This window comes from Phaenicophaeus curvirostris, chromosome 1 (assembly GCF_032191515.1).
Source record: "Phaenicophaeus curvirostris isolate KB17595 chromosome 1, BPBGC_Pcur_1.0, whole genome shotgun sequence".
Classification (NCBI taxonomy): domain Eukaryota; kingdom Metazoa; phylum Chordata; class Aves; order Cuculiformes; family Cuculidae; genus Phaenicophaeus; species Phaenicophaeus curvirostris.
This window is the reverse complement of record NC_091392.1, coordinates 105,609,586-105,631,598: the sequence shown is the minus strand read 5'-3', so window position 1 is coordinate 105,631,598 and position 22,013 is coordinate 105,609,586.

The window sequence follows — 22,013 nt, the reverse complement described above, 5'->3', positions numbered from 1 at the left end:
CCGCCGCCTCGCGCAGCCCTCCTCTCCGCCCCCCCCCCCCCCGCCTCACGCGGAGCTCCGCCGCCCCGCCCCGTTCGCCCCGGCCGCCTCCATCTTGGCGGCAGCGCCCGCTCCCAGCGGAGCGCGGGGGGTTCGGCTGCTCCGGGCCCCTCGCAGGGATACCAGAAGCGGTTACTGTTAGGGAAAGTGGAGTCGTCTTTATTTAAGCTAAAGCAGAGCTTATTTCGTCTAAGCCGTCGTAATTTTTTTGAAAGCTATGCAGAATGTCTTCCTGAGAGCTCGTTTTCTCTCTCTTGACAGCATGTTTTCCCTCTCTCCTAGGGAGTTTTTCAAGCAGTGGTTTTCCCCAACACTGTTCATTCCTTGGGGGTGATAACACCTTGTGTTCTGTCTGAGCTGTGCTGATGTGCCTTCTTCTGCAATGACCTCTGTTTGCAGCCTTTCCCCCTCAAACCCAAGGTCAAGCAGAGAATTGGCTCCAAAGCTCCAGGTTAGAGAGGGTTTCCACTGTTGTGAAGTTCATAGTAACCTTGGAAAGTAACAGAAAATGAAAAGATTTCTGGGAGAATTTATCCACGTGCGCCTAAATGGGAAATACATCCTGTCCCAGCTCTTGTCTTGCTGCACACCGTTGATGGAGACCGCTTCCTCGTGTTACCCAGGGCTGAGAAAAGGTGCTTGCTTTCCAAAACGAGTCTTAGAGAGTTGATTTGCCGGCATTTTCAGTATCAGCATGGGCACTGTGCCACATCCCCAGGGATACCAAAGCTTCCCGGAAACCTTCTCGGAAAATACACATGCATAGCTGCACTTTATGCTTTTTAAGATATTAAACATACATGAAGGTACCTTGCCCAGCTTGTAGCCCACAATATAAGCAACGGAAGCGCTTCCCCCTCAGGAGTGGGAGCCTGTCCTGCAGCCAGCCCTGCCCAACAGTCATCAGCGTGTTTTGGGCTGAGCACTTTCTGGGGTTTTTTTCAGGAAATCTCTAACCAGTTCCAGCGTGGCCTCTCCTATGGACACCAAACCTTAGCACCAAAAGGCTCTTAAAGTTGCAGAGCCCTTCCATCCCTTCTTGTAGGTTTAGCTGGGTGAGCTGTGGGGTGATGATGTTCAGCATTACAATTAAATGGGAATGTCCTTAACTATTAAGGTCCCTGGAGGTGTTCAAGGACAGGTTGGATGGGGTCTCCAGCAGCCTGATCCAGTGGGAGGTGTCCTTGCCTGTGGCAGGGGGTTTGGGGCTGGATGATCTTTAAGGTCCCTTCCAACCCAAACTATTCTAGGATTCTATTGTTTCACTAGTGATTAAAATATGGGGAGGGTTTCTGGTCTTGGCAACCCTCAGTGAATTTTGGCCCCACAGATAAACAATATTGGGAAAGAGACTGTCTCCCTGTCACTTTGCTCTGTGGAGTAAAGGAAAGGAAGGGAAAGGACTTGGCTCTGGGCGCCAGCACATGGAGGGAGGAGCCAGCCTTGGAAAGCCCCAGGGGTACCTGGCTGGCCAAAATGGATTTGAACAGAAGTATCTGAAGGGCAGCAGAGGAGCACATCCAACCCTGCACAAGAAGCGGTAGCTGCATCCTGGTTAGGTTTCTCCAGCTGGTGAAGCTTGGCCTGTAGGAAAAGCTGAGGAGAGCAGAACTGTTCTGATAGCCCCAAGTATCTAAAACTGCTGAGCTGGGAGCCTAATGCAACAAAATGAATTGTGTCTATGGCGCGTCTGTCACACAGGACCTTAGCATTTATGACTCTGTAATTCAATTCCCCCCTCTCCCCTCAGCAGAATATGAATCTTTTTGAAGCTGCTAGTATCAGGTAATGACATCACTTGGAGGATTTTGGACTTCTAAGTAAAACACCAATTTTTGCACAGTTCATGACAACCTACAAACACTGCTTTATTTCACTGTAGCTTCTGTGCAGGAGATGTTGCAATTTGATCAATATTTGCTCTTCTAAGGTTTATTGCTTGTAGATTGTATCGATTTTAATGTTTTTTGCCTTTTATGCTGCAGTACATAAGGTGATTTTTAAAATTAATATTCCCAAAGAATTTGTTGTACAGAAGACAAGAAACTATGCAGATAATATAATGAGATGAGAAAGGCCTTGCAAATAACTTTTCTGGGGATAACGGCAGAAATTATCTCTGCTCAGACTGATGGCTATGTATAAGCAAGATAACAGTAGTAGTTTGGGGAGGGCAGAGGGTGTTAGGAAAAGTTTTCCATCACACTGCTGTGCTAGAGTGATGGACTAATTCCTTCATTATTCTCTTCCAATATAAAGTCATGCTTTTTCTCATACAATTTTACAGCTTCTACACTGTGTTTTTGACATATGCTGCACTATTTGATTAAGATAATGTTCATCAAAGCTTGTCATTGTTTATATTATTTGAAAATTTTTGCTTTGATTGCAGCATTTTTTTTAAATACATTTGTCTTACAATATTTTTTCAAGTATTTTCTCCATTTCACTTAACTCAATGGAATAGCTTCCCTGATGGATGGAATGTGTCCAAAAAGAAAGCCTTGGGAACAGAGTTTACTTTTTGTCCAATCTGCCTAAAATCAGGACAAGATGACAAAGTATCATCTTCCATTAAATTCCTTTCCTTCTCCTCCTATCCCCAACAAAGTTATCACTTTTAAGGGCTCCTCCCCTTCCTCACTTTTATTTTTTTAAAGAAAGGATGAGCAATCCATTCCTGAGACAGGGATTCATCACTGTAATATTGATATACTCTGAGCCATAGCCATGAAAATTAGGATTCTGTGGCACATATGGTGTTGCTGGAAACCAGACAGAATGGAGTTTCATGTTCCACTTTCAGCACAAGCTCTGTATGAAGTACATTGCGCATAAGACTGGAATTCTTACCTCATCAGAAAACACTAACAATTTTGTGAGGTCTACAGCTTAGAAAGAGCTTTTGACTAGTATTCCCTAGTGTCTATAGTACATTAAGGAACTACTTTTTCAGAAGAAATTTAACAAGCAGACTGCTTGGTTTCACCCTTCCTTCCTTTCCTGCCTTCAAATTCCGTTGACTGGAGCTCAGGTGAATTTTGTGCAAACCTAGCAGAGAATTCAGCATGATAGCTCAAGGTCCAAAACCTGGCACACCTGCAGTGGTACAAGCATGAAAAGAACCATATAGGAGACGTGTTTTTTTCTCTTGTGTAATGTTGTCTAATCTCCCATAGAGCAGTACCTGTAAAGTATTGTTTCTGAGACCTGCTACCTTAACAAAGAGGCCATGGTCTTAAATTTCTGAGCTCCTGTTGCTAGCCTGCAGTGGTCATTTAGCTGTCACACTTCCAGAGCTACAACCATTTTCTCGGTGGTCTTATTGATGATACTAGTGCATAGAAAGAGAAGGGATCAAAGGCTGCATGATGAGATTTGTTTATGAGTCTCAAAAGTTGAAATTTATTCTTTTTTTAATGACTTTCTGTTGCTTATATTGTTGGTTACTAGTTGGGCAATGTACCCATGTATGTTTAGTTTCTTGAATGGTATAATGCATAGCTGTACATACGTATTTTCACGGAAGATATCATGTTTCCTCTTAGTTCCTCTTCACCTTTTAATAGTATTACAGGGTTTGGTTTTTAAATATTTGGCAAAGTAGTGCATAACCTTTGTCTCCAGCTGCTTGATCTGGCCAGCAAGGGTTACCCCTGTTCGCATGTTCTCTTCACCAGCAGTGGTGGAGAAGAGATCCACCTGAAATACAACTACAGCCTCCCCTCCCCCCTAAACCAGTTGTTTTCTTCTGCTAGATCAGTTCCCCAAAATGGTTCACTGACGGGCTGTATGAACAGCTGTGCCAGCCCAAAAGAGAGGGTGACACAGGCTCAGCAATGATACCCGTTGAGCTTCAGTTCACCAATTTCTAAAATCAGTAAGTGGTTGCACCTTGCTGATCGGCAGACCGCCTGCTGGATGCAAACTGTATTCCTGCTCACCAGCCTCCATGTGTTCCCATTTTTGTAAAAAGCAAACAAAACACCAACCAACCACAAAACACTTCAGCACATGTTTTATTGTATATAAACATCATGTACAACAAGGAATAGCTCATTATTTCCCTCTATTTTCAATAGGCTCGGTTTTGTCTTTAATTAAGTGCATAATTTATTTAAGGCTTTAATTATACTCTGGCTGCACTAGTAACAGCTGAGGAAGTACAAGTCAGGACTTCTTGAGGTTTTTTTTTTCCCCCAAATGTGTAACCTGCTCTATTGGCCATAAGAAAGTACTGCTTTAAAAAGTGCTGTAAAAGCTACAAAGGCACAGCTTCTGTAATTAACCCTACAGAAGAGTTTTTCTGGATTCATATTTATATAAGCCATTTTGGAGCACATTCACTCAAGCCTTTTTGCTTTGCAGGAAATAGCTCAGCCACCTGAAACAAAACCACCCCCAGCCAAGAAGCTTTTTAAGCAATGCACCTTTTAATTCATAATTAGACACTCTCTGTGTCACTGGTAATCATTCAAACATTGCTTCACTGCTTGCAAAATCTTACGTTGTTTATTCCTCATGGGAACCAAACCAAAAACTAACCAAAGCTGCAACTCGACAAAGAGGGCACTCATTATTTGAAAGCCCTTTGAAAATCTAAAAAATAAAACTAAAATGATGTGAATGTGGGGTTTTTTACTGCACAAAGTACAGCTACAAATTCCACTAAAGATCCCTCATCTTACAGTTGCGTCCTGACAGTAGAAGCCTATTCATAGACCTTCTAAAAGTTAGAAGCTACGGTCAAAATGAAAGTTCTGAGATTTAGATTACCAAGTCCATACAACTGCAGCTGGATCCCACAGAAATTACAGGCTCTCCAAAAACCTGGTTTAAGTGCCTAACATTTAACTTTAGCCATCTTCACATTTTATTTACTTTCTTGACCACACCTGCGTATTGATCATATATTTCACACAATCTTCCTGAGAGGCCATAAGTTTTTTTTCCTATATGGCTAAAGATAATTTAGAGCTCAGCAATGAATACTAGTCCTTCCAATAGGCATGACCCACCATTTATCAAGCAGTAGAAAGTTTCAGAACTTTTCCCCAAAATACTTCTTTCTGTCACTGGAAAGGTAACTCATTTAAAGGAGCACATTTCACAACAAATCATTATCTTCACTGAATTTCCTTTGACAAAAAATAATAATCAACACTCCCCCTGTTTTAGACTTCACCTAACTATTATTCCCAATGTTTATTTTGAAACTGTTTCAGCTCAAACATTTATAATTTTTAGTATCACAAGTGTGTATCACAAGAGACCTGGGTCTGTTTAGCCCGGAGAAGACTTGAGAGGAGACTTTATCGATGCTTATAAATATCTAAAGAGTAGGTGTCAAGAGGATGGCATCAAACTCTTTTTTAGTGGTGCCCAGCAACAAGACATGGGGGAATGGGCACAAACTGGACAGGAAGTTCCACCTGAACATGAGGAAAATCTTCCTTACTGGGAAAGTAACAGAGCACTGCAACAGGCTGCCCAGGGAGGTTGTGGAGTCTCCTTCTCTGGAGATATTAAAAACCTGCCTAAACATGTTCCTGTGCAACCTGCTGTAGGTTAACCTGCTTTAGCAGAGGGTTGAACTAGTTGATTTCCAGAGGTCCCTCACCTTCCTGTGATTTAGTGATTCTGTGCAACAGTCACATATTCAAAGTCTAAAAACTTATTTTTATTTACAAAGTAATTAAGTCAGTTCTGCAGAAAAATCTCTTTTATTTTTGTTAATTTTTCCTTTGAATATATTTTTTTCAAATGGCAGAACTTCCTGCAAAGTAAAAAGTCATGTTCTTGTCTTCCATTCATCTTCTCATTTATTTCTTGCTTTCAGATAAAGCAAATGATAATTTACCATGATGACAGCCTATTATATCTCCTGGACAATTTACCAGACACACAGTCACGTACATAATAATGACAGGCAATTTCTTTGTTAGCTAATGACCTTGCATCTGATTGTCCATGTGGATAAACAAGGTTGCTCTCCATCAGGATATTGTAATCCATGGATAAAACTAGAAGGCAAATGAGGACTAGTACAAAATTCTCATTTTTTGCTCCCATCATTTTTTGATGCCTGTATAGTCAACCATAATCTGCTACTCAAAGACAGAGGAATGAAACCACTGAAGTGTATTATTTCACATAGGCTTCAGGTATTCATTTCTTAGAGTAATAGAAAAACACCTCACCTAGTTACCTAAGCTCCCTGCCCTCAGTATGGAAGGGAGTTGGATGCTGCAAGCTGGGATTTACAACACCCAGCAACCTATGACTTGCTAAATTGCTGAAAGAGACATATGCCCAATATCCTACCTGTACTATGGACTGGGAAGCTACTCTTGAACAGGTGGGAAGTTGCTATAGGTAAGGATTCATGTTTCACAACTGAAGTGTAATGATTCTTGCTCACATCCAACCATGCCACTTCCTTATCAGAGCAGCCTTGTTGTCTGTGTGCTCCTCTGGAATGATGGGAATGTGGACACCAACCCTCTGATGGTGTAGGAGGACCTGGCACCCAAATCTTTCATCTCCTGGAAGAGTACTCTAAACACAGGGAGATTAAATAAGGACAAACATCATTACAGCCTCCCTCACTAGCTATGTTTTTAAATTCAAGCACCCGAGGCTGCTGTGTGTCATATTGATTCATTCCCGTCAGCGTGCTCCAGGCATAGCTATCAAATGGTCTTAGGGAAGATGAACTAGGGAATACCACCATTTCCCTCTTAGGGAATGTTTCTAGGCACCCAGTCCAGACAGGATGGAGGCACAGCGAAAAAGAGCTCCCTAGCACTTGGGAAACTTTACCGATGAGAATTTTTTGTCTAAAAATTTAGGTGGGATTTTGCATTTTTCTTTTGCTTTTAGATCTCTGTTTCCAGTCAACCTGGCTGTAGACAGACAGTTTTCTGTAGAACATGGTGGGCATTAGCACAAGGTTCATGGTATTCAGCCCTTAGGAACATTAAAAAAGATCAGACAGTCCCTCACAGGTGACCATGGCCTCCATGGCAGGACATGATTATATCTTTTTTTCCAAGAAAGGACAAAAAATTAAGACAAAACAGACCTTTAGGGTTTTAAAAGGATCTTGTAGTATTTTTGTAGCATAAAGTTTTCATGACCTCAGCCCAGAGGGTTTTTTTAAAATAATATTTCTTAGTCTGGATCACACAAAACTACTGAGTAGTAGTTGTAGTAGTTTCTTCAAAATGAACTGCATACTTGTTTATTTCATATTATCTGAGAGGTTTTATCTCTGTTTTGTCTAGTTATGGGACCATGTGCCCTTCATTTTCTTGAATAGGCATCAGTTTGTTTTGTACCATATTACTGACCATAAGAAATTATATCTAAAAAGTCAAGCAGATGTAAAATATTACTGACATGTGGGTGCGGTCAGGCTCATGCCATTTTGTCTCTTTTACCTGCATGTAGAAAATAATTATTTCTGAAATATTTCTTGGAAGAAAATAAAGTATTCTCCATGTTATCTTAATGACCCATGTTATTTGACAACATTTACTGACTGCAACAATAGCAGTTTTGTACATCAGGAGGTGTCTGAGAAAACAGACAAGGATTTGCTTTTTTTTCTTCTCCTTGTTTTAACCAACAAGCCTGCTTCACTTCAGTTGGACAGAACACCTACAGTTGCACCTGCTGTAACTGACTTGCTTTATCTGAGCATAGTGCACACTTGGATGATTAAAGTGACACTTCAATAATTCATATTGGGTAGGTCACCTACCAGAAGGAAAAAAAAATGCAAGTTTTTAGTCAATATAAAATGGCACTTTAAGACCTCTTTATTGCTATTAACCCACTCAGAGAAGCCTTAAGGGTAGTGAGTGGCTGTTGTCAGTGGGGACTTTGGACACTGCTGTAGGACAGCCTCGAAATAAATACGCGACTATACTCTCTGTGTATTCACATGAAGGACAATATTGGGCTCCAAGAGTACAGCTGGCATTGCAAAATCTGTCACTTTATATATTCTAATGAGATTTCCAGTCCTGCTTGTGCTGAGACAACCGACTGAAAGCAGTCACTTAATACATGCAACATTTAAAGCTGATCTTGTCAACAGAATTCACTGACTCTTCCTCATCACGCTTGGTATATTAAAGCGAAACCCACCTAACAGTAAAGTCAGCTTAGTGACCTTCACTACTGCAGTATCAGACACAGCAGACGCAAAGCCTTTAAATGTTAAAACATGGACAGCTGGGGTGAAACATAAGACTTAAAGGATGACACATTAAATAAATGGGAGTCTGATGAGATGAGATGAGGTCATAAATTGTGTTAGTCAAGTGTTTGACAAATGATGTCCAGTGGCACTTGGTTCTCCGTAGGGACTTTCATTGATAGTCTTTAGTATTGCATTGGTAAAGCTTTATTCAACTTGTTACACTATTACCCATTTGGTACACGATACCAAGGAAAACCATCTTCAGCTTTGGTGGCAGAAACTCAACATCTGTGCAGAAATGGGGGAGAGATACACCAGCTAGGACTCCCTGCTGCAAAATTAAAGAAAGGGTTAATTTGGGACGAGTCAGGGAGAGTACATGACTTAAAATGGAGGCAGGACTGAGGACAATGCTTTTGGGGAACTTTGGTGCAGAGGTCTCATCAGAAACAGTGAATACTGATTGACAATGAGAGCCACCCTGAACAGCAGTTCATGGATGCTTTATTGAGGCATGCTACACATGCACATGCTTTGCTATTTAAAGCAAGCTCAACATAATATTCCAGAGAATCAGTGAAGCAATAAAACCACCAAAGGCAAAAATCTAAGGGAAGTATTTGTTATATAAGTAGACAAAATTAAGACAATAGAATAGTTCCTCATATGAACAAGACGAGAACTGATTATCTAAGCAGGAAGGCAGAGACACATAAGAAGTTTTTTTAAGAGTAGCTGATCAGCATTACAGGAAGGTGACATCTCATACACTTAATTTAGTGGTCTGTCTAGAAAACAGGAGCAGAGCTATTCATTCTGAGACCTTACTCTATTTTTGTTAACCAAGGATGGGAGATGGTATGGCTAAACAGTATTAAGGAATGGCAAAATGTTTAACTGTGGATGGACATACTCATTAGCAGAGAGGGACTGTGGGGAAAGAAATCAACCACAGTACTTTGCACCAAGTTAGGTAACTGGCATGGAACTTCTCAGCATGCAGCCTGGGAGGTGGCCCACATCACATCTCCACTGCTTTCTGAGACTTTGCAAACACACAACTTCATAGCCTGTCAAAAAGAAGCCATAATGTTGTACTGGAGATATGAATTCTGTGGACACGATAACAGAGCAAGACAAAACAAGACACAGAATTCCCTAACCCACAAAATATGCACCTGTAATAAGGTGAGATATTCAAGTAAACACAACTTATATGGTGCGGTGGAGTTCTGTTGTTGTTGTTTGTTTTTCTTTCAGATATATGATAAAAGGGAATTTAAACTGTTTTCTATTCCAGGGGATTCTTTTCTCCACAGAGAAGACCCATGGGTCAATGTCATACACAAATTAAGCATCTTTGTGTAAGGTTCTGTGATTCAAAGAGTGTATCTACAAATTCATCTAATGACGAGATTCAGTGGAAGGAAAACTTTGGATTTTGGAATCATACTTAAAGACCGTGTTGTATGGACTTCAGAGTCAATTTAAGCACAAGCAGTCTTGAATTTGAGGATTCATCTGAAAGGTCCTGCATGAAGGCATCTGTTTTCTCAGAATGAATATTGCTTCTTCTGACCCATCAGAATTTTCTTCTTAAAGCCTGCTACACTTTTTAGAGTCACCTAAACCTAAATTCATGAATTATATGGCTCTATTTACAAGCAACATGCCTAAGAATTTTACAGATGACCAAGAGAATTACTAAAGGCCAACTGAAACTCTTACCTGTCAAACGCACTACTCCCCCTTTGCTATAGTGGAGCTTGGACTCACACCCAGTCACTCAGCCTGCTCCGCTGCACTACAGAGCCTGCAGGGTGATAGCCTGCCTCTGACAAGTGTAAGTACTCGTTTCCTTCCCAGCTGCTTACAATTGCAAATCTTTCAAAACTTAAAAAGTCTTCCCTTTTCCAGCCCTGCCACACAGACAGCAGACACCCTCACAACAAAGCATGAAAAGACAAACTAAGGAAGTAGATGGTATCAATTCATTTTATTACTGCTTAGGAAGTTGCAACACCTTCTGGTTCTTACGTAGCTATTACTGCCACAGCATCAACACGTCAAATACCACTTTCGCGGACTTTCTGGAAACTTTCAAAATGCAAGCAGTTGGGAGCTGGCTCATTGCATCAACTAGATAAAGAAGCTGCGAGTTTGCAACATATACCAGTGTTGTGGCACAGAAACAGAGCAGATACTAACAGCTGTACCCCATTTCCTCTGGGTCTTCAGTGAAGTGTTGCAGCCCAGTGCCACAAGACCAGTTCTACAAATCAGGAAACACAGAAAAGAGGGTAATTGGGAGAAAAACACAAGTGTCAGAACAGTTGCAAGTACAAAATCTACTTCTGGGGTCTGAGTTAAAAGTGAGAGATTAACAAACTATAGCTACAAACCAGTTTTGGTAACATCTGAGCCATCTAACTTTGGATTTCTTACCTTGCCATGAGGAAAGCTGCAGCAGAACTGCTGTCATGTTGCCACATATGGTGTTCATGCTGGCAGTAATTCCAACTTCTCCTGTATTGCCGTATTACTTTTGACACTGAATAGTATAATAGAAAGAACACGGGTACTGGTAAAAAATGAGAATCATTCCCAAGAATTTATTTTACTAGGATTAATTAACTTGTAATTGAGCACTCAATCTATTCCAGGATGTTAGCAACAGTTTGTTTGTAAAAGACTCTTTTTTGAATGTATGCATGCATTATGTTGCCATTTAGGTGGTGCCGCCACTCCTTGCATAAAAATTACTTTGCATAATTCCAGGCAGTCTTGCAACATATTTATTTGTAATCTTCAGTGCTTGCATACCACATATTTTTCTTCTGCTTGAGAATGTTTGTAATAGACTTCTGTTGTAGCTATTTAAATGGAGCTAAGGATTGATTTCTATAATACCATGGAAAAAAGTGTTTGGATACTCATGGCAGAAATGGCTGGTTTACGACACTAATACTTTCTTCTGCTTTTAGGCCATCTATTATTTGTCAGGGGAAAACATCCCCACAGAAGAGCAGCTGGCCGGGGCTGTGCGTGCATGCCTCAATTGCAAAGTCCAGCAATTTTCCTTAAAGCGCTGACAAAAGCTGGTTTGTGCTAAGACAGCAGACTTTGCGCTGAGACACGTGCAGGTGCTCCACCCCGGCAGGCCACCTGCAGTAGAGATGGGACAGACAGCTGGAAGGGTTGCACCTTGAAAAACCTCAGTGCGATTTGCTGAGTTATCTCTATGCTTGTCAATGGACTGAAATAGTGAGTATACTGCTTTGATCAAGGAATAAACCAAGTGTTACGCATAGTAGGGTACTTGCATAATGGGTGAAGTAAACATCTGACTTCTCCCATTTCCAAGCAGAATATTTCAGTGGGAAAATTCTAGTTCATTCAATTCAGAGCATTTAGTTCACAGCACCTTTAGGTTTAGTGGCTTTCCGCTGAATCCAAGGTGGAGGTAAGTCCTTTCCCTGGTTACTACAGACAATTGAGAATGAAAGAAGGCTTCCAGGTTCTGTGATTCTGCATCAGAGCCACCTGCCAAGATCATTAAAGACAGTGGACATGTTTACACAGCACAGAGAGGCCCGGGAACTGAAGGCAGTATGATGACCTCAGAGGAGCATGGCGCCTATACGCACATACTCTAGTGTGGATGCCAAGAGGGTTGTACCACACAACTGTAGCTAGACTGATCGTATCTCTGCAAACTGTTCATGGCACCAAATGTGGACTTCAAGGGAAGCCATGGTAAGTTTGCTTGCTTATACGGGGTAGTAGGAAGGAAGATAGGCACAAAGACAACACATCAAATGTAGTATACATAGGGGAATTGATAGGGTGAGAGACATAACACAGAAGGAAAATTATGATCTAACATACTGCATGTCATTTTTAGCGTGCGGCGAGACTTTCAGATTCATATTGCATAGGCATTTCTGTCTCTTCATTAGATGCCAGAAATCTTTACATTTTTCTCCATTTCCTTTTTCCCTGTGCATTGTTTCTTCCCATTTTCTGATAATTTGTAATACTCAGGTTGTAAAATATAGGAGCCAGTTGTCTTTCACACTCACAGATGTAAAGATAGATCTAAGATTGAAATAAAAATGTTGAATGACTGAGGGTTTTTTTCATGTACAGACAAATCTCTTAACTATAAAGAATTGTCCTGCTGCTCTTCCTAGATACATAGTTTAATTAATACTGGATATATTTATTTTTCAGAGTGCCTCTCCCCCACACAGAAGCCAAGGTAAAGTAGGAATATTTAGTTACTATACAATGGGAGAACATAAAAAACAAAGCTACATTCAACAAAGTATTGTTTATTTTGATGGACAGTGGAGAGATGTAATTCTAACTTAAATGTGAACTCATACATATGCTATTAAGAACTCATATGAATAGCTAAACTTGATTTTTAACTTGACTGTGCAGAGTTTGCAACCTGCTTGTTTTGGTAGACATCGCAGTCCTGGTTTTACTAGTCTGTTAGCTGCACAACTCCTTGGCTTACAAAAGCTTTGCATGGTGTAGCAGAGAGGTGATATCTGCATTCCTTTATATGACTAAGTTACTCTGTCATGAACCTACTGTATACAAATTAAGATGAAGGACAAGATTCTTCATTCCACCCACGAGAAGGAGTAACTCATTCAAGCAGAGAAATATTTCAGACATAGCTTCAAGGTAATTTTGAACTAGCACAGACGTGTTCATTTGGTGACAAACACTCCTTTAAGGTCTACGCACTCCTACATGGTCTCCTACTTAGGAGAGTTGAAGCTAATTAATCTGGCAGACTGGATTTCTTCAACTTACCAAGTGATGGGAAATATATGGATGGGACACAAAAAAAAATCTGCTTCTACAGGAAACAGATCAAAATCCCCAGAGAAAAAAGAAATCTGGCCACTTGATGGTTGTTGTATTCAGTGATTGTGACATTCAAAATGCAGTGCAATGTATATTGCACAGCAATTAGTTGCACAGTGTGAGTAGTCCTTTTCATTTCATGTTTCATTTTCCCACATAGAAAAAAGAGCTAATGAGTGGGCTCTGTTTCCTTGACATTTTTCTTGACAAACACTTCTACTTCTGAAGATGTTCTTTAAAATAATACAATTTCCCAGCTTTATTCTGCCACCACTGTCCAGCTCCCAGTGAGACATGGGATGGCCCTCTGAGGTAACATGAGAGATGTAGTAACAGCTCATCTGACATTTTGTTTCTAAGATAATATCCAGTTTAAAATATACAGAGGTCAACTTAACTCAGAAGTTGTCAGCAGCCAGCAATGAACAGCAACCTATGCTTCAGGTGACTGAGAGTCTTAGGCTTTGCAAAAGCATTTTTAGTCTGAGACCGATTAATATTGACATCTTAGGAAAATATCATCAGTCACCTTTCACTGACTTCTTTCAGTACTAAGGCACCTTTCTGAGGAACGTGTGGAACAGGGTGTCCACACTAGATTTAAGCCATCCCTGGTAGAGTAAGAAGGTGGCTTGGGAGATTTTAATCAGCTTGCGTTTGTAAGTTGACATTCAAGAATTTACTCTCTCTTTGAAACTGTCAATCAAAAGTATTTCCAGATTTAGGAAATTATCCCTAAACAGACCTAGCCAGGAAGTGGCTTTTCTATTTCTTCATGCTGGAAGAATGGAAACTTCATGCTGCCGATTTTTTTTTTTCATTTCAACCTAATAAATTCTATTTTTCAGTAGTTGCAATAGATTTCATAGAATTCAAGTTTCTTTGAATTGTTTTAAATAAAACAATTCATACTTCAAAATTTTCTTAAAATGGTAAAATGTTCTTTCCTGGACTTTTGTTTTTAGTGTTTGATCAGTTTTCCTTTTCCTCTGATTTACATCAACAGCATATTATTCTAAGCTGGTGAAGGGGCTGGAGAACAAGTCTTTTGAGGAGCAACTGAGAGAGCTGGGGTTGTTTAGCCTGGAGAAGAGGAGGCTGAGGGGAGACCTCATTGCTCTCTACAACTACCTGAAGGGAGGTTGTGGAGAGGAGGGAGCTGGCCTCTTCTCCCAAGTGACAGGGGACAGGACAAGAGGGAATGGCTTCAAGCTCCGCCAGAGGAGGTTCAGGCTTGACATAAGGAAAAAATTCTTCACTGAAAGTGTCATTAGGCAATGGAACAGTCTGCCCAGGGAGGTGGTTGACTCGCCTTCCCTGGAGGTGTTTTGGTGCGGGTGGATGAGGTACTGAGGGGCATGGTTTACAGATTGGTGGGAATGGTTGGACTCTGATCTGGTAGGTTTCTTCCAACCTGGTGATTCTATGATTCTGTGATTCTATGATTTTTGAGAGAAATACTGCCACATTAACAAAAATAATCTCTGAACAAGCTACACTGAAGACCCCATCTACTATATTTGGCATACAACTTTCTATTTCTCTCCATAAATTGACAGGTCCTAGACAGCCCCATGTGCACCCAGAAGAGGAGCATAAAAATTATACTGTTATTCTGGTAGGCCCTCGTTTAAGACTTTTTTACATCTTCAGTGGTTATTTCTTTAAAAATATCCTTAGTAATATTGCTGTAATACCTACTTATATCTGAGTGACAAATGCCAGGGAAAAAAACACCCAGATATGCTAGTGTAAATACTTAAATCTGTAGTAGTTTAGAAAGCAGAGCAGTGAATCACTGAAAGGAATCACAAAGTAATGAAGCCTCTTCCCTTCCTTTCTTTTCTCTATGAGAGGACATTGTTGAAGCTCTCATTACAAAATAGAAATATTGAAGGTCTGTTGCATGTGCCAAATGTTCTGTAACAGTTCCTCTTGGATACAGGCATACCTCTTATTAGCAAATTCTTTTTAAGTCAGCATGTACCTCAGCACATTAGGTTCCTTCTCTGTAAGGAGGGCAGAAGGGAAGTTCTTGATGCACATTTCTTAACTGATACACTAAAGTAATGAGATGAGTTGAACCAAAGAGCTCTAAAATGTTCACCAGTGTACACATATTCACTGTTCATTAAAAGGCGTTTGACTTGTGACTTGTATTTTACCTTGAGGAGTGGTAGATCATTTTTTGACTCAGTTCAAGGACTAAACTTTCAGAATACACTGGAAATATCTCAGTTTACCAGGCTCAGTTAAAAAAGGTGCATGTACATCATTTATGTAGTGTTCTGACAGACTTTATTTTTTGCTTAAGTGATTCAGTTTCCCCTGGATACATATGGCACTCTCTTTGTTATGCAGAACTCATCTTCCTTCCACAGAAGGAAGATGAGGTCATCAACTAAGTTCTGACACGTTCATTAAACAAGTCATCTCAAATAGTCTTAAAGAAATTATAAGTTTGTAAGTAATATCAGATTCTCACCTACTTTAAACATTAGGCTGCTAGGCTAAATATCTGTTAATAAATAATAAAAAATAAATAATAAAAATCTGTTAATAAAAAGAAACACTGATAACAGCAAACCAGATAGCATTATACTCAGAAGAGCCAGTAGACTTCAGGCTTTTATATCAGATTCAGGGAAGTTTTTTATGTCTTAATCACTGTACAAGAGCTGAGCAATTTTCTCAGATGAGAAGGATGAATACTAAAGAATCTGGGAAAAAAATTTCAAGATCCAGATGCTTAAAGCATTCTGTCTGAGTAAACGTTTAATACTAACTAAATAACAGGGTGTATAGCAATGCAGTACAAAAGAGGACAGCAAGTCACAGGACTTCTTAAGAGAGACTGTCCAGCACAAATATGCAGGAAGTCAGTGCCCACTTAGAGGATTGTCTAAAGTAAATCAGTCAGTACATATGTTACCTCTGAAGTCTGTTGGTGACCTCTCTGAAGTCCAGTTTTGGGTAGATCCCAGGCTGTGAAGCTGGAAAGCCAATCCCAGATATGGGTGAAGGTGTACCCACACCTTGAAAAGCCCAAGCAACTCCAGTCTTATAGATAGAACTGAACAGTCTCCTCATCATCAGACAGTGAGAGAGCTGTGAGGACAGCATGTGGGAGGTCAGAGGGACTATGGTACCTGTGCATGTTCCTGAGACCACTCCTCAAGTCTTCAAGTGCAAAGACACAGTCAGTGATTTCTGAATACAGATGTTATCACCCACAGCTGACAACCAGAAGTGGAATAACTCATCAGTGAGCTTAATGTCATGTATAATAATCTGTCTGGTGTAAGCATGAGCAAGAAGACCTTACCCCAAAATGTGAGATACATCTTGCACAATACCGTCGAAAAATCAAAGCCAGGTATGACAGGGAACTTGGAAGAGAAAGGACAGACTGATATTGCTGAAAATAGGTGGCTGAACTGGTGGCTGGCAGGTCAAGTCCTGGGAGCACAAGATGGTCTTAAATCAACACCTTTTCTGTAGCTGTTCTAGAGGAGACAGGGCATGACAGTGAGTGCAAACTGGGAATGAGAGAAATAAGCAACCCAGAATCCCTGGACCAAGTAAGCTACAACCCATGGTTCTGGAGTCTTTGTGGTGACACTGTATCTCTTGCAGGGAAGATTTTTCTCTGATGTTACTAAAACACTTAATTAAAGAGAACTATTTTATTTATCAGGATTGTAGACATCCCATTCTATGTGGATGCAAGAAGAGGGCACCATTTCTGTTTGGGAGAAGTTATAAGTCAAATAAAGTTTAGTAAAAAAATCAAAACTACCACAGTAAGCCAGTTTTTTAATATTATTGTGGCTCTACTGTATTACACTCCACAGAAGCTATAGTGAAGCAGTTGTCAAAAGGAGCTTTGTTTTTTGTTATCCAGTGAACTTAGAAGAGGGAGGGATTCCTGCCACGAGGCAGGATATAAGGAAGCAAAAAATAACAGTATATTTCTGTTGTTGTCTTTATTCTGTAATATTCTGTATAATCAAAGTAGCTGATGATGCTGTTTTCTTGGCAGCAGAACAAGGAGCTATTGTAATTAGAAGCAGCTAATTTTTTGTATGAAACATGTTACAGCTTTCTCAAATGCTGTGGCAAGATTCAAGGTTATAACAGAAGACTGCAGAGAAAGCCCATACAAAAGAAACAAGGCAGAGCAGAACTGGACATGCTGATAATTTCTTCATCTTTCTCACAGGCCAAGTCAGCCAATGACACTCACCTGTCCTACACATTGTCCTCTGAAGTTTGGTGGGTATGTTACAACTCAAAGCTACCACTGGACAAGATCTGAGATGAGCCACATCTAGTCCTGCTGTCTGCATAAACTCCCTTGTGAGTAAAGGGCAGCAGCGTGGCTGGGCAATCACTCCCTATAGAACAACAACTTTTTTAATTAACACTTTACAAAGCATAAAAAGTGACCACATGAAAACCATTACTTACTTGCTGAAATATGGCATATAGAGAAATCAATGGGATATATTTCTTACCCAGCAGTCAGACATTGCAGGTACATCATCTCTCTTTTGTCATTTTCTCTTTGGACCCCTCCCTCTCACAAAATGAATGCACTTGCAAAATTAGAAAAAGAAAGGGCAGAGAATCTCAGTTGACAGGTTCCTCTGTAATCATGGTGTTAAAATTGAGAAAGACAGTATTTACCTTTATAAAGTTTTTGTATAAAGATTCAGTTTAGCATAGGATAATATATCAAATACAAGTGTTTTATTTTATTTTTTTTTATAAATGCATTCCTCTTATTTTTCAAATTGCAGAGTTATGTCAAGGTTTCTGAATAGTGTACATCACTCATGTTCCAAAAATGGTATCTGGCCAGCTGGTATGTAGCCAGCTAGGTATTACTACAGAGTGACAAGAGAGAGACTTCTGCAGAAGCACGAGTCTTTTTAGTCCAGAGCACCAAACTCTTTACTAGGAGCTGTGAGAGTTTAGCTGTCTCATTTGCAGCACTGAAACCAGGTTCCTGGAACTCTCTGGAGTTAGTACCTGCCTTCAGGATAAAAAGAGATATTGCAAGATCTGGCTTCACACAATTCAGTCTGGGGAATTCATCTGCAGATTGTCGAGGTTCATCTTTAAAGCAGTGAATAGACTAGCAGTTTATGGCCCAGATGCTCTCATTTTTTTCAGCAACACAACATCATAGCCATTCAGTATGTATGGGAAAAAAAAAACAACCAACCCTGAAAACTAGCATTCTAACTGCTAAACATCCTCTTCAATAATTAGCATTATTGTTAACAATCTGGAAATACAAATTCCCACCTCTGAGTGCAGAAGGCCCAAAACCAAGCAGGATTACTATCTAGGTTGTTAAACAACATAAGGTAGCCTTTTTGTGAGAATCTCTTTTCTCTGTGCTGGGCTACGTACTGCCCTCAGAGCTGATCCCATAAGCATCTACATGTCCTGTACTTGCAGGTGACAACAAGCATGGCTCCTGTTAGAGCCCATCTGGCACACAACTCTAGGAAGAGACTTAGCAGCATATTTCCAAGGACTTGCACTGATGGATGTCATTCACCAGAATCATGACTGCAGGGTTATAGATAGCACAGGCAGCACCTGCCAGGTCAAAGACTAGGGAGCAGGTCAGAGACCTAATCCAACACCTTTAATGAAGAGAATACTGACCTATGTCCTTCAATAAACACGTAGAAGGAATAAAATATTAATTTTCCAGTAAATTTGACTTTTTAAAAGTAATTTCTCCACTGCTGTAATGCATATATAGAAAAGCCTTTCAAATTAGCCATCATCAATATCTGGGCAAGAAATTTTTAAGAAACATAAAACTTTTTAAGAGTCATCTTCTGAGATTCTTTCCGTCTGCTGATATGATTGCAGTTTTTCTTGTATAATTAAAACTCAGCACACAACTATTGCTTATCATCCTTCTAGTCTAATAAAGGTCATTTAACACACCTCACATACGGTCAGAGCAGGTTTTGGATACAATTTTTGCAAGTGCTGAGTACCTGCCATTGCCCTGAAACATAAACTTCTGACATGAGATTTCTATAGAGCAAGTCTGCGACATCCAATACAAATCTTGCTATAAGCTGTAGACGCAATGGTGTAAACAAGGTAGAACTTGTTTCTGAAAGATTAAACCCTAAAACAAAGCAAAAGCAGGAGTAGAGACATCCTGGTGAACTAGGTAGGATGCCTGGAAATGCTCTTGCAGTACTGCAGATCAGATGTGAATACTTGCAACATCCAAAAGGTCTCATGCTCCTTGAAATAAAACCTGACCAGTTCCACTGCTCTTCCAAAAAGTTAGCTTCCACTACGAGGTGCTTGCTGTCAAATTAGTTGCCCCTTGAGGAATCAAATTGTATGCCTCAAAATCTATATTTAAACCCTTGCTGCTACATAATCAGGCTATTAACACCATCCACTCACACATTCTTTGAGATCTGAGACAATTCCACAATTACTACACTCTGGCTGGTGTTAAATTTCGGAGTCATTTACTCTGTATTAATTACATCATGTGAGAGTATGGTATGACTGACCTCTTACTAACATTACCCACAGTACATAATATATGCATAGGGCCTCAGTGACAGATATTCTTTTTTCCGCCACACTCTGGATAACTAATACTGTCTAAGCTAGTGAAGCAAAGAGCAGCTAGTTTACACTTACCATTAACTTCGGTTTTAAAAGATATTCAAGATAAGAACACTATCTAAAAGCTCATTATTATTCTTCCTCCTCCTACATTTCAGTTTTGTTTCTTTTATTATTTATTCCACTCTGCCTATGCTATGTATCTCTCTCCTCTGCAGAGACAAGAAGAACATGAAGAGGAACTATAAATGGCATGTAATATATAGTACGTAAAAAGGTGAGATTGAAAGTACTAGATCTAAACTTGCCTTTCACTGGTGTCTTAAACATCTTTGCTTCTTGCCATATTTTAAACAGCAAATACAAGCACTTCATGATGTTTCTCAGCTCCTGACCAGTGAATTTAATAAGAATGCTGGAGTCCCTTAATTTGATTTGCTGAGACAGTATGGAAACACTAAAAAAAGAAACAAGTATGGTGTAATGACCTTTTCCTCTCTATGCCGCTTCCATATCAACATGTCCTTTCCTGTAAAAGGTTTCAATATTCATGTCATATTTTAATTATCAAAGGAACTCTTTACACCATCAATGATTTCTTATTAAGATGCAAATCAAGAGTAATCTCTGATCTTCCAGCAGAGCCTGAAAGCACTTTCTTAATTAGTCAGGCTCCATCTAACATCAGAAAGTCTTCGCTAATCATAGGAAAGCTGACTTTAACATTATCTTCTGAATTCACATTTGTGGTCAGCAATAAGGAGCTAGAATCATATATAAGACATCAAAATCATATGATAATTTTTAATTGTCACTAAAAATCATCATACTATCTCCCTAACAACGTAAGGTGTGAATGTTTTAGTTCAGTTGTTTAATTGGTATTGCATTAGCTGGGTCTGACACCTGAATTCCTTTAGGTGCTAAAATGAAATGTCCCATGCTAGACAAGCAGAACAGTATTTCACTGACTCAAGAGTCTCTTCTAACTGCCCATTAGGTGAGTTTTTCTTCATGCATTCTCTCTCATCACTTTATAGGTTTTGCAGTATCTCCCTTCATCTTTTAAATATATATCTTAGTAAATATAAATCTATAAAGTATCTATGGTGATTATCTGATCACCACATCTCACTTGTTGCTGTTGTCATATGGTCCATAACTAACCTTCAAAGTGCTTTCACAGAATCACAGAATAACCAGGTTGGAAGAGACCCACCGGATCATCGAGTCCAACCGTTCCCATCAAACACTAAACCATATCCCTCAGCACCTCATCCACCCGTGCCTTAAACACCTCCAGGGAAGGTGACTCAACCACCTCCCTGGGCAGCCTGTTCCAGTGCCCAATGACCCTTTCTGTGAAGAATTTTTTCCTAACGTCTAGCCTAAACCTCCCCTGGTGGAGCTTGAGGCCATTCCCTCTTGTCCTGTCCCCTGTCACTTGGGAGAAGAGGCCAGCACCCTCCTCTCTACAACGTCCTTTCAGGTAGTTGTAGAGAGCGATGAGGTCTCCCCTCAGCCTCCTCTTCTCCAGGCTAAACAACCCCAGCTCTCTCAGCCGCTCCTCATAAGGCCTGTTCTCCAGCCCTTTCACCAGCTTTGTTGCTCTTCTCTGGACTCTCTTTGTTGCTATCTCAGCTTGGGTAATAAATTCCCTGGGACAAGCACCATGGCCTATCTTCATTTTTAGAGAGTTTCTTTCCTCAAAATCATAACAGATTAATAATAAATTATTAATATTTCTGTCCCTTTCAGATCCTCAGTTGTATTGAGCCGAACTTCGCTAAAGCCAACGGATGTCTAAGTTCAAGCTGAAGGAGAACTGCATCTCACCGTAGCAGCTTTATGATTTTATTCATGCAGTTTGGCACGCTGACCTACCAGCCATGCTATAGTTACAGGCACATTGGAAAAAACTGAAGAAGGTAAAATAGCTATGGGTATTCTCCACCAACATTCAAAAGAAAAAAATGCTCCAAAGAATATATGCTGGTCCAGATTCAACAAGGAGTTAACTTCCATATCAGATTTTCAACTTCCACAATTTCAATAGGACTGCTCAGTGTCTTAAGTTAAAACCTGTGCCTGAGGAAATTTGTTAAAAGGACCTAATCTAGCTAAATACATTAATGTGAAGGATTTCCACAAGGTAGCTCTCTACATTTACATATCCCCAAGGCAGTATTCAAATGACACTGCAGCCTAAGAGTATACAGCATTACCAGAGTATTGCCTCACAAAACTGATGTGTTCA